The sequence below is a fragment of the Choloepus didactylus genome, chromosome 3 (assembly GCF_015220235.1).
Source record: "Choloepus didactylus isolate mChoDid1 chromosome 3, mChoDid1.pri, whole genome shotgun sequence".
Taxonomy (NCBI): Eukaryota; Metazoa; Chordata; class Mammalia; order Pilosa; family Megalonychidae; genus Choloepus; species Choloepus didactylus.
The window spans coordinates 129,721,014-129,735,366 of NC_051309.1; the positions used below are offsets into that span (position 1 = coordinate 129,721,014).

Genomic DNA, 14,353 nt, shown 5'->3' on the forward strand with positions numbered 1-14,353 from the left:
ATCATTGATCTTTTTTGGATTTTCTATCCCTGGCATCAATTTTGAAAACTACATTTTTGTCAAAAATGTAGTTTCCTTGATAATTGTCCATCTCATACATTTCAAAACTTGTTGGTGAAACATAGTTCATAGTATTCTTCTACAATTTTTATAAACTTCTGAATACCTTCGCTTGTATTCCTTTTCTTTTTTCTCTAATTTTTTTTTTAAATATTTTCTCTCCTTTTAATTGGTTAGAATTGCCAGAGTTTGTTTATTTTATTATTACTGTTTTAAAATTGGAAATAAGCGATGATGATATGGATATGTAATGTAAGACAATTTGAAATCCAAATAGGCATAATTTAAAGAAAATAAAAAATTAATGGCTCCTCCAGGAAAGTAGGTAGAAAGCCAGGAACTGCGTGGACTGGACACCACAGAGCAATCTGACTTTGGGCATACTTCATACAACACTCATGAAAACGTGGAACTGCTGAGATCAGCGAAATCTGTAAGTTTTTGCGTCCAGGGGAACCGCACCCCTCCCTGCCAGGCTCAGTCCCGGGGGAGGAGGGGCTGTCAGCTCCGGGAAGGAGAAGGGAGAACTGCAGTGGCAGCCCTTATCGGAAACTCATTCTAGTGATTCAAACTCCAACCATAGATAGACTGAGACCAGACACCAGAGACTCTGAGAGCAGCCAGCCCAGCAGAGAGGAGACAGACATAGAAAAAAAACAACACGAAAAACTCCAAAATAAAAGCGGAGGATTTTTGGAGTTCTGGTGAACATAGAAAGGGGAAGGGCCCTGAGGCACATATGCAAATCCCGAAGAAAAGCTGATCTCTCTGCCCTGTGGACCTTTCTTTAATGGCCCTGGTAGCTTTCTCTCTTAGCATTTCAATAACCCATTAGATCTCTGAGGAGGACCCGTTTTTTTTTGTTTTGTTTTGTTTTGTTTTTTAATCCTTTTTTCTTTTTCTAAAACAATTACTCTAAGAAGCCCAATACAGAAAGCTTCAAAGACTTACTATTTGGGCAGGTCAAGTCAAGAGCAGAACTAGGAGAGCTCTGAGACAAAACGCAATAATCCAGGGGCTGAGAAAATTCACTAAACACCACAACTTCCCAAGAAAAGGAGGGTGTCCGCTCAAAGCCATCATCCTGGTGGACAGGAAACACTCCTGCCCATTGCCAGCCCCATAGCCCAGAACTGCCCCAGACAACCCAGTGTGACGGAAGTGCTTCCAATAACAGGCACACACCACAAAACTGGGCGTGGACATTAGCCTGCCCTGCAACCTCAGCTGATTGTCCCAGAGTTGGGAAGGTGGAGCAGTGTGAATTAACAAAGCCCCATTCAGCCATCATTTCAGCAGACTGGGAGCCTCCCTACACAGCCCAGCAGCCCAGAACTGCCCTGGGGGGATGGCACTCACCTGTGACATAGCACAGTCATCCCTCAACAGAGGACCCGGGGTGCACGGCCTGGAAGAGAAGCCCACTTGCAAGTCTCAGGAGCCATACGCCAATACCAAGGACTTGTGGGTCAGCGGCAGAGACAAACTGTGGCAGGACTGAACTGAAGGATTAGACTACTGCACCAGCTTTAAAACTCTAGGATCACCAGGGAGATTTGATTGTTAGAGCCAACCCCCCCCCTGACTGCCCAGAAACACGCCCCATATACAGGGCAGGCAACACCAACTACACACGCAAGCTTGGTACACCAATTGGACCCCACAAGACTCACTCCCCCACTCACCAAAAAGGCTAAGCAGGGGAGAACTGGCTTGTGGAGAACAGGTGGCTCGTGGACGCCACCTGCTGGTTAGTTAGAGAAAGTGTACTCAACGAAGCTGTAGATCTGATAAATTAGAGATAAGGACTTCAATTGGTCTACAAATCCTAAAAGAACCCTATCAAGTTCAGCAAATGCCACGAGGCCAAAAACAACAGAAAATTATAAAGCATATGAAAAAACCAGACGATATGGATAACCCAAGCCCAAGCACCCAAATCAAAATACCAGAAGAGACACAGCACCTAGAGCAGCTACTCAAAGAACTAAAGATGAACAATGAGACCATAGTACGGGAGATAAAGGAAATCAAGAAGACCCTAGAAGAGCATAAAGAAGACATTGCAAGACTAAATAAAAAAATGGATGATCTTATGGAAATTAAAGAAACTGTTGACCAAATTAAAAAGATTCTGGACACGCATAGCACAAGACTAGAGGAAGTTGAACAACGAATCAGTGACCTCGAAGATGACAGAATGGAAAATGAAAGCATAAAAGAAAGAATGGGGAAAAAATTGAAAAAATCGAAATGGACCTCAGGGATATGATAGATAATATGAAACGTCCAAATATAAGACTCATTGGTGTCCCAGAAGGGGAAGAAAAGGGTAAAGGTCTAGGAAGAGTATTCAAAGAAATTGTTGGGGAAAACTTCCCAAATCTTCTAAACAACATAAATACACAAATCATAAATGCTCAGCGAACTCCAAACAGAATAAATCCAAATAAACCAACTCCGAGACATATACTGATCACACTATGAAACACAGAAGAGAAGGAGCAAGTTCTGAAAGCAGCAAGAGAAAAGCAATTCACCACATACAAAGGAAACAGCATAAGACTAAGTAGTGACTACTCAGCAGCCACCATGGAGGCGAGAAGGCAGTGGCACGATATATTTAAAATTCTGAGTGAGAAAAATTTCCAGCCAAGAATACTTTATCCAGCAAAGCTCTCCTTCAAATTTGAGGGAGAGCTTAAATTTTTCACAGACAAAGAAATGCTGAGAGAATTTGCTAACAAGAGACCTGCCCTACTGGAGATACTCAAGGGAGCCCTACAGACAGAGAAACAAAGAAAGGACAGAGAGACTTGGAGAAAGGTTCAGTACTAAAGAGATTCGGTACGGGTACAATAAAGGATATTAATAGACAGAGGGGAAAAATATGACAAACATAAACCAAAGGATAAGATGGCTGATTCAAGAAATGCCTTCACGGTTATAACATTGAATGTAAATGGATTAAACTCCCCAATTAAAAGATATACATTCGCAGAATGGATCAAAAAAAATGAACCATCAATATGTTGCATACAAGAGACTCATCTTAGACACAGGGACACAAAGAAACTGAAAGTGAAAGGATGGAAAAAAAATATTTCATGCAAGCTACAGCCAAAAGAAAGCAGGTGTAGCAATATTAATCTCAGATAAAATAGACTTCAAATGCAGGGATGTTTTGAGAGACAAAGAAGGCCACTACGTACTAATAAAAGGGGCAATTCAGCAAGAAGAAATAACAATCGTAAATGTCTATGCACCCAACCAAGGTGCCACAAAATACATGAGAGAAACACTGGCAAAACTAAAGGAAGCAATTGAAGTTTCCACAATAATTGTGGGAGACTTCAACACATCACTCTCTCCTATAGATAGATCAACCAGACAGAAGACCAATAAGGAAATTGAAAACCTAAACAATCTGATAAATGAATTAGATTTAACAGACATATACAGGACATTACATCCCAAATCACCAGGATACACATACTTTTCTAGTGCTCACGGAACTTTCTCCAGAATAGATCATATGCTGGGACATAAAACAAGCCTCAATAAATTTAAAAAGATTGAAATTATTCAAAGCACATTCTCTGACCACAATGGAATACAATTAGAAGTCAATAACCATCAGAGACTTAGAAAATTCACAAATACCTGGAGGTTAAACAACACACTCCTAAACAATCAGTGGGTTAAAGAAGAAATAGCAAGAGAAATTGCTAAATATATAGAGACGAATGAAAATGAGAACACAACATACCAAAACCTATGGGATGCAGCAAAAGCAGTGCTAAGGGGGAAATTTATAGCACTAAACCATATATTAAAAAGGAAGAAAGAGCCAAAATCAAAGAACTAATGGATCAACTGAAGAAGCTAGAAAATGAACAGCAAACCAATCCTAAACCAAGTACAAGAAAAGAAATAACAAGGATTAAAGCAGAAATAAATGACATAGAGAACAAAAAAACAACAGAGAGGATAAATATCACCAAAAGTTGGTTCTTTGAGAAGATCAACAAGATTGACAAGCCCCTAGCTAGACTGACAAAATCAAAAAGAGAGAAGACACATATAAACAAAATAATGAATGAAAAAGGTGACATAACTGCAGATCCTGAAGAAATTAAAAAAATTATAAGAGGATACTATGAACAACTGTATGGCAACAAACTGGATAATGTAGAGGAAATGGACAATTTCCTGGAAACATATGAACAACCTAGACTGACCAGAGAAGAAATAGAAGACCTCAACCAACCCATCACAAGCAAAGAGATCCAATCAGTCATCAAAAATCTTCCCACAAATAAATGCCCAGGGCCAGATGCCTTCACAGGGGAATTCTACCAAACTTTCCAGAAAGAACTGACACCAATCTTACTCAAACTCTTTCAAAACATTGAAGAAAATGGAACACTACCTAACTCATTTTATGAAGCTAACATCAATCTAATACCAAAACCAGGCAAAGATGTTACAAAAAAGGAAAACTACCGGCCAATCTCCCTAATGAATATCGATGCAAAAATCCTCAACAAAATACTTGCAAATGGAATCCAAAGACACATTAAAAAAATCATACACCATGACCAAGTGGGGTTTATTCCAGGCATGCAAGGATGGTTCAACATAAGAAAATCAATCAATGTATTACAACACATTAACAACTCAAAAGGGAAAAATCAATTGATCATCTCAATAGATGCTGAAAAAGCATTTGACAAAATCCAACATCCCTTTTTGATAAAAACACTTCAAAAGGTAGGAATTGAAGGAAACTTCCTCAACATGATAAAGAGCATATATGAAAAACCCACAGCCAGCATAGTACTCAATGGTGAGAGACTGAAAGCCTTCCCTCTAAGATCAGGAACAAGACAAGGATGCCCGCTATCACCACTGTTATTCAACATTGTGCTGGAAGTGCTAGCCAGGGCAATCCGGCAAGACAAAGAAATAAAAGGCATCCAAATTGGAAAAGAAGAAGTCAAACTGTCATTGTTTGCAGATGATATGATCTTATATCTAGAAAACCCTGAGAAATCGACGATACAGCTACTAGAGCTAATAAACAAATTTAGCAAAGTAGCGGGATACAAGGTTAATGCACATAAGTCAGTAATGTTTCTATATGCTAGAAATGAACAAACTGAAGAGACACTCAAGAAAAAGATACCATTTTCAATAGCAACTAAAAAAATCAAGTACCTAGGAATCAACTTAACCAAAGATGTAAAAGACCTATACAAAGAAAACTACATAACTCTACTAAAAGAAATAGAAGGGGACTTTAAAAGATGGAAAAATATTCCATGTTCATGGATAGGAAGACTAAATGTCATTAAGATGTCAATTCTACCCAAACTCATCTACAGATTCAATGCAATCCCAATCAAAATTCCAACAACCTACTTTGCAGACTTGGAAAAGCTAGTTATCAAATTTATTTGGAAAGGGAAGATGCCTCGAATTGCTAAAGACACTCTAAAAAAGAAAAATGAAGTGGGAGGACTTACACTCCCTGACTTTGAAGCTTATTATAAAGCCACAATTGCCAAAACAGCATGGTACTGGCACAAAGATAGACATATAGATCAATGGAATCGAATTGAGAATTCAGAGATAGACCCTCAGATCTATGGCCTACTGATCTTTGATAAGGCCCCCAAAGTCACTGAACTGAGTCATAATGGTCTTTTCAACAAATGGGGCTAGGAGAGTTGGATATCCATATCCAAAAGAATGAAAGAGGACCCCTACCTCACCCCCTACACAAAAATTAACTCAAAATGGACCAAAGATCTCAATATAAAAGAAAGTACCATAAAACTCCTAGAAGATAATGTAGGAAAACATCTTCAAGACCTTGTATTAGGCGGCCACTTCCTAGACTTTACACCCAAAGCACAAGCAACAAAAGAGAAAATAGATAAATGGGAACTCCTCAAGCTTAGAAGTTTCTGCACCTCAAAGGAATTTGTCAAAAAGGTAAAGAGGCAGCCAACTCAATGGGAAAAAATTTTTGGAAACCATGTATCTGACAAAAGACTGATATCTTGCATATATAAAGAAATCCTACAACTCAATGACAATAGTACAGTCGGCCCAATTATAAAATGGGCAAAAGATATGAAAAGACAGTTCTCTGAAGAGGAAATACAAATGGCCAAGAAACACATGAAAAATGTTCAGCTTCACTAGCTATTAGAGAGATGCAAATTAAGACCACAATGAGATACCATCTAACACCAATTAGAATGGCTGCCATTAAACAAACAGGAAACTACAAATGCTGGAGGGGATGTGGAGAAATTGGAACTCTTATTCACTGTTGGTGGGACTGTATAATGGTTCAGCCACTCTGGAAGTCAGTCTGGCAGTTCCTTAGAAAACTAGATATAGAGTTACCCTTCGATCCAGCGATTGCACTTCTCGGTATATACCCGGAAGATCGGAAAGCAGTGACACGAACAGATATCTGCACGCCAATGTTCATAGCAGCATGATTCACAATTGCCAAAAGATGGAAACAACCCAAATGTCCTTCAACAGATGAGTGGATAAATAAAATGTGGTATATACACACGATGGAATACTACACGGCAGTAAGAAGGAACGATCTCGTGAAACATATGACAACATGGATGAACCTTGAAGACATAATGCTGAGCAAAATAAGCCAGGCACAAAAAGAGAAATATTATATGCTACCACTAATGTGAACTTTGAAAAATGTAAAACAAATGGTTTATAATGTAGAATGTAGGGGAACTAGCAATAGAGAGCAATTAAGGAAGGGGGAACAATAATCCAAGAAGAACAGATAAGCTATTTAACGTTCTGGGGATGCCCAGGAATGACTATGGTCTGTTAATTTCTGATGGATATAGTAGGAGCAAGTTCACAGAAATGTTGCTATATTAGGTAACTTTCTTGGGGTAAAGTAGGAACATGTTGGAAGTTAAGCAGTTATCTTATGTTAGTTGTCTTTTTCTTACTCCCTTGTTATGGTCTCTTTGAAATGTTCTTTTATTGTATGTTTGTTTTCTTTTTAACTTTTTTTTTCATACAGTTGATTTAAAAAAGAAGGGAAAGTTAAAAAAAAAAAAAAAAGAAAGAAAAACAAGGGAAAAAAAAAGATGTAGTGCTCCCTTGAGGAGCCTGTGGAGAATGCAGGGGTATTCGCCTACCCCACCTCCATGGTTGCTAACATGACCACAGACATAGGGGACTGGTGGTTTGATGGGTTGAGCCCTCTACCACAGATTTTACCCCTGGGAAGACGGTTGCTGCAAAGGAGAGGCTAGGCCTCCCTATGGTTGTGCCTAAGAGCCTCCTCCCGAATGCCTCTTTGTTGCTCAGATGTGGCCCTGTCTCTCTAGCTAAGCCAACTTGAAAGGTGAAATCACTGCCCTCCCCCCTACGTGGGATCAGACACCCAGGGGAGTGAATCTCCCTGGCAACGTGGAATATGACTCCCGGGGAGGAATGTAGACCTGGCATCATGGGACGGAGAACATCTTCTTGACCAAAAGGGGGATGTGAAAGGAAATGAAATAAGCTTCAGTGGCAGAGAGAATCCAAAAGGAGCCGAGAGGTCACTTTGGTGGGCACTCTTACGCACACTTTAGACAACCCTTTTTAGGTTCTAAAGAATTGGGGTAGCTGGTGGTGGATACCTGAAACTATCAAACTACAACCCAGAACCCATGAATCTCGAAGACAGTGTATAAAAATGTAGCTTATGAGGGGTGACAAGGGGATTGGGAAAGCCATAAGGACCACACTCCACTTTGTCTAGTTTATGGATGGATGAGTAGAAAAATAGGGGAAGGAAACAGACAAAGGTACCCAGTGTTCTTTTTTACTTCAATTGCTCTTTTTCACTCTAATTATTATTCTTGTTATTCTTGTGTGTGTGCTAATGAAGGTGTCAGGGATTGATTTGGATGATGAATGTACAACTATGTAATGGTACTGTGAACAATCGAAAGTACGATTTGTTTTGTATGACTGCGTGGTATATGAATATATCTCAATAAAATGAAGATTAAAAAAAAAAAAAAAAAAAAAAAGACATAATGCTGAGCAAAATAAGCCAGGCACAAAAAGAGAGATATTGTATGTTACCACTAATGTGAATTCTGTGAAAAATGTACAATGTTTTATACTGTAGAATGTAGGGGACCTAGAGATACCAATTAGTGGAGGGGGAATGATAATCTAATAAGAACAGATAAACTATGGAGGGTAATCTCAATGTTATGGGAATGCTCAGGAATGATTATGGTTTGTAAACTTTCTTGGATATAGTAAGATCATGTTGGAAGCAATAGAGTTATTTTAGGTTTTTTTTTTTCTCTTATTCCTTTGTTTTCTCAGGGCTTGTTAATTTTCTTGGGGTATGGTAGGAACATGTTGGAAGCAATGTAGTTATTTTAGATTATTTGTTTTTCTTACTCCTCTGTTTGGACATGGTTTATTAATTTTCTTGGGGTATGGTAGGAACATATTGGAAGCAAAGTAGTTATTTTAGGTTATTTGTTTTCCTTAATCCATTGCTTTGTTTGAAATGTTGTGGGGTTTTATTGGTTGTTGTTTGCCTGTTTGTTTTTAATTTTTTGATAAACAAAGTTAAAAAATTGAAAAAAAATCAGTAGAAAAATGGGAGTAAAAACTAAATGACAAATAGGGTGGGATGGGGGGATGGTTTGGGTATTCTCTTTTCACTTTTATTTTTTATTCTTATTCTGATTCTTTCTGATGTAAGGAAAATGTTCAGAAATAGATTGTGGTGATGAACGCATAACTATATGATCATACTGTGAACAGTTGATTGTATACCATGGATGACTGTATGGTTTGTGAATATATTTCAATAAAACTGAATTTAAAAAAAAAAAAAAAAATTAATGGTATTCTGAAATCAAAATTCCAGATGATTCCCATCAGTCCTGGGTATGAGAGTGGGTGAAGGTAGTCAGTAAATAACAGTATGCTAAATGTCTTGGTCTTCTTCAGGAAGGGGAAGTAACAGGTAATAATTTTTGAAATGGTAAAAAAATAAATTTTCATTATCTTTGCTAAAAATATAAAGAAAACTATTAGTAAAATAATTATAGGATACTGAACTTCCTATTTCCACTAGAGAAAACAAAGAAAACAGAAAATTGGATTGATCTTGCAAATCAAAAACCAAAAGGTTACACAGACAAAGCATGATAAGCAGGTAGCATAAAATTAGACAGATAAAAGTAAGCATGCAAAAAATAAAATTAGATTTATTAAATAAAACAAAGGGATATCTTAACAATTTAGCAATTTACAAACTAAAAAAAAAAAAAAAATGCACCATGTTAGACATCTAAACAAGTAGAAAATAATTTAAGAAAATGTATAATTGAATAAAGTTAAAGAAAGGGAAGGGACTTCCTACCTGGCTACAGATATCCAGTAATTGGTAGCTGGGATTTCAATGAGACAATAAGCTCTAATAGTCGTCAAATTGGGTATACTTCTGTGAAGAGATGACAACTTTCCAAGGAATACAGGGACTGTAAGGGAATCAATTTTCAGATCCTCAAATTTCATGTGTATTCTTTCCTAAAACTGATCTTGCTGAAATCAAGATCACTTTCCCTTTCAAAATTTCCCTCTCCCCTGTCACAGAGAAAGGCTACAAATCCCCAATCCTACAACAGTGCATTGCTCCAAGGTTTAAAAACCTCTAAAATGTGCAAAAGAACAATGTAAAGTATATATTAGTGAAGCCTCCATTGTTCCAAAAGCCATAGACCCAATCCATCTGTCTAATTAAAAAGTGGCAGTTTTGGTAAAGTTTTATTTTCTATTTTTTACAATTATTTATCAAATTTTATTTTGTTGTTTTTTAATCCATTATGCACTAAAAAACATAACATCCAGAGAGGAACTTGGTAGAAGAATTAATTTCTTTCTCTTTGTACACACATATACACACACACACATATTTTAAGGCCCAATCATATATTACATTGGGATTCTATAGCAGAAGAAAATTTTTTAATAAAATTTTAAGGAGAAAAATAAACTCTATAAAATTTCTGAAGGTCACAGAAGACCTTGTTCATGTGTTTTTTAAGTGAATGATGGTGAAAGTATCAAATCACTATGATATTTATATTCTGCTGGATATAATTAAGGGAATGTAACTTTTATTTTGAGATGTCATATACAAATATGCCACAAACTAAATCCTTTGAATCTATTTAAATGTAACATAAAAATTAGATATGCTTAATTTTAGATGTCTACTGAAACAGTGAGAATAAATCATTTTTTAATTTCTTTTAAGGGATTCTGCTCTAATAAATATGCAGTACAAGAACAATGTCATACTGAAACATGTACTAATGGACTTACACAAAGTTCAAACAGAATGGAATTTCCATCATAGCTATTTAATATATCTAAAGAAATTTAACTGATCTCAATACCTTCTATCTCTACTAAGACAATATGCTTATATGCTAGACTTAGTCAGATATTAGTTAATACATCATCAAATAATGCCTTTTACTTTTCTGTGCACTTTAAGCATATCTACATGAGTTACCATTCACATTACCTGGTTTTTATTCATTTCCGTTTTTTCCCATTAGGAAAATGCTATTTTGATTCTCAATGTTTCCAAAGACTAATTCTTAAACATGATATAGCTGGCTCGGGGACAGATCTCTGAAATTTCTATTAAATAAGGCATGGGCCTTTTTTATTTTTTAAAGCAGTTTTATTGAGATATATTCACATACCATACAATCCTTCCAAAGTGTACAATTAATGACTTTTACTATAATCACAAAGTTGTGCATTCATCACCATATGAATTTTAGAACATTTCACTACTCCAAAAAGAAAAACCTCCATACTCCTTTAGTTAGTAACCTTTCAGTCCCTCTATTCTTCCCCCTACATAACCATTAATTTACTTGTCTCTATAAATTTATTTATATTTACATTTTATATAAGTAGAATCATACAATGTAGTACTTTCTGCCTACTTTCAGTTAGCATAATGTTTTTTTTTTAATTTTTGTTTTTTTTTTCCTAATTAGAGAAGTTGTAGGTTTACAGAAAAGTCATGTAAAAAATACAACATTCCCATATACCCCACTATTGCTGACACTTTACATTACTGTGGTACCTCAGTTACAACTGGGGAAAGAATATTAAAATATTCCTGTTAACTATAGTCCATAGTTTACATTAAGTATATTTTTCCCCAAATACCACCCCATTATTAACATCTTAACATATTTATTATAATTCATGAAAAAATATTCTTATATTTGTTCTATTAACCACAGTCCATTGTAAACAACAGGGTTCACTGTGTTATAGAGTCCCATGTTTTATCTTCTAACTTTCCTTCTAGTAACATACATGACCCAAAACTTCCCCTTTCAACTACATTCACAAACATAATTCAGCACTGTTAATTACAGTCACAATAATGTGCTACCATCACCACTATCCAATTCCAAACATTTACAATCAACCTAAATAGAAATTCTGCACAAATTAAGCATCAAATCACCATTATCTACTCCCCATTCTATCCCCTGGTATCCTATTCTAGATTCTAACTTTATGAGTTTGCATATTATAATTAGTTCATATCAGTGAAAGCATACAATTATTTGTCCTTTAGTGTCTGGCTTATTTCACTCAACATAGTGTCCTCAAGGTTCATCCATGTTGTCACATACATTAGGACTTCATTTCTTTTTACAGCTGAATAATATTCTATCATGTATATGCCTTATTTTGTTTATCCATTCTTTGGAAACAACTTGGGTTGTTTCCATCTTTTGGCAATTGTGAACAATGCTGTTGTAAACATCGATGTGCAAATGTCTGAGTCCCTCCTTTCAGTTCTTCACGGTATATACCTAGCAGTGAGATTGCTGGATCATATGGGCAATTCTATATCTAGCTTCCTGAGGAACCACCAAACTGTCTTCGACAGCCATTCTACATTCCCATCAGAGTGAATGAGTGTTCCTATTTTTCCACATCCTCTCCAGCACTTGCAGTTTTCTGTTTAATTAATAGTGGCCATTCTAGGAGGTGTGAAATGATATCTCATGGTTTTGACTTGCATTTTTCTAATAGTTACTGATGTTGAACATATTTTCAAGGGCTTTTTAGCCATTTGTATTCCTCTGGAAAAATACCTAATCAAGTCTTCAGCACATTTTTAAATTGGGCTGTTTGTGATTTTATTGTTGAGCTGTAGGATTTCTTTATATACACTGGATATTAAACCCTTACTGAATATGTGGTTACCAAATATTTTCTCCCATTGGAGTAGTGTTTCAGTTTGCTAAATCTGCTGGAATGCAGTATACCAGAAATAGGTTGTTATTTCCAATGGGTATTTATTATTGCAAATTTACAGCTCTAAGGCCATGAAAATGTTGAAATTAAGGCAACAGTAGGTAGTTACTGTCTCTGAAGAAAGACCGATGGCATATGGGGTTCCTATGTCACATGGGAAGGCACATGGCAATGTCTGCTGGTCCTCTGTCTTGGGTTCTACTTCTGGTTTCCATGGCCTTCTCCAAAATGTCTCTGGGCTTCTGTCTTTTATCCTCTCATAAAGGACTCCAGCAAGGGGATTAAGACCTACCTTGAATGGGCGGGGTCACATCTCCATGGAAACAACCTATTCAAAAGGTCCTACCCACAATAGGTCTGCCCCCCTCCCCCTGAGATTGGATTAAAAGAACATAGGCTTTTCTGGGGTACGTAATAGATTCAGACCAGCACAAGTAGGCTGCCTTTTCATTTTCTTGACAGTCCTTTGAGGTGCAAAGTTTTTAATTTGGGAAAGGTCCCATTATCTATTTTTTTCTTTTATTGCTTGTGCATTGGATATAAAGTCTAAGAAACTATTGCCTGCCACAAGATCTTGAAGATGCTTCCTTACATTTTCTTCTAGGAGTTTTATGGTGCTGGTTCTTATATTTAGGTCTTTGATTCATTTTGAGTTAATTTTTGTATAAGGTGTGAGATAGGGGTCCTCTTTCATTCTTTTGCAAATGGATAATCAGTTCTCCCAACAATGTTTGTTGCAGAGACTATTCTGTCCCAGTTAAGTGGGCTTGGCAACCTTTCAAATATCAATTGGCCATAGATGCAAGGGTCTATTTCTGAACTCTCAATTTGATTCCATTGGTCAATATATCTTATCTTCAGAACAGTACCATGCTATTTTTACCACTGTAGCTTTGTAATATGCTCTGAAGTTAGGAAGTATGAGTCCTCCAACTTTGTTCTTCATTTTCAAGATGTTTCGGCTATTTGGGGCTCCTTACCTTTCCAAATAAATTTGATGATTGGCTTTTCCATTTCTGTGAAGTAGGATGTTAGAATTTTGATTGGACTTGCATTGAATCTATAAATCAATTTGGATGGAATTAACATCTTAATAATATTTAGTCTTCCAGGCCACGAACACGGAATGCCCCTCCATTTATATAGGTCTTCTTTGATTTCTTTCAGCAATGTTTTATAGTTTTCTGTACACAAGTCCTTTACGTCTTTGGTTAAATTTATTCCTAGGTATTTGACTCTTTTAGTTTCTAATGTAAATGGATTTTTTTTTCTTGATTTCCTCCTCAGATTTCTCATTACTAGTGTGTAGAAACCCTACTGATTTTTGCATGTTAATCTTGTATCCTACCACTTTGCTGAACTTGTTTATTAGCTCTAGTAGCTTTGCTATAGATTTTTCAGGACTTTCTAGGTTTAGGATCATGTCATCTGCAAATAGTGAAAGTTTTACTTCTTCCTTTCCAATTTCTTTACAAAATGATTTGGAGGACTCCTGATGCCACTCCCACTTGCCTCAGACTAGGCTCAGCTGCCACAGAAGCTGGAGTCAAGGCCGCAGGCTAGAGGAGCTGTAGCATGGCCAAGTTCTGGCTTGAGCCACCGAAGGGCTGTTTTTAGGGCTCTGAGCACAGTGAACTTCACAGCCATCTGCAGCCACCACTAGTCTGTCCAGCCTCAGTCTTCAGGAGGTGAAAGACACAGAACCTCAGTGTTTTAAACTGAGCCCCGGAGGACAACTAGAAGTATGATCATTTATGTAACATAAACAATAAATCTGAGGGAGGGGCTTCCTCCTGCTGATGAAAGTGGTTCTAAGTTAAGATACACCCAAAGGAGGAGCTCAAAATCCAGACCAGAAAACAGAAAGGATAGAAGCCCAAAACATGTTATCTGCACGTTTCTC

The 14,353-nt window shown here is 36.9% G+C and overlaps 1 protein-coding gene across 1 annotated transcript in view; it reads right to left on the reverse strand.

Annotated features, from left to right (window-relative positions):
• Positions 1 to 14,353, reverse strand: part of PRSS12 (serine protease 12) — a 127,710-nt gene that overhangs the window by 29,753 nt on the left and 83,604 nt on the right.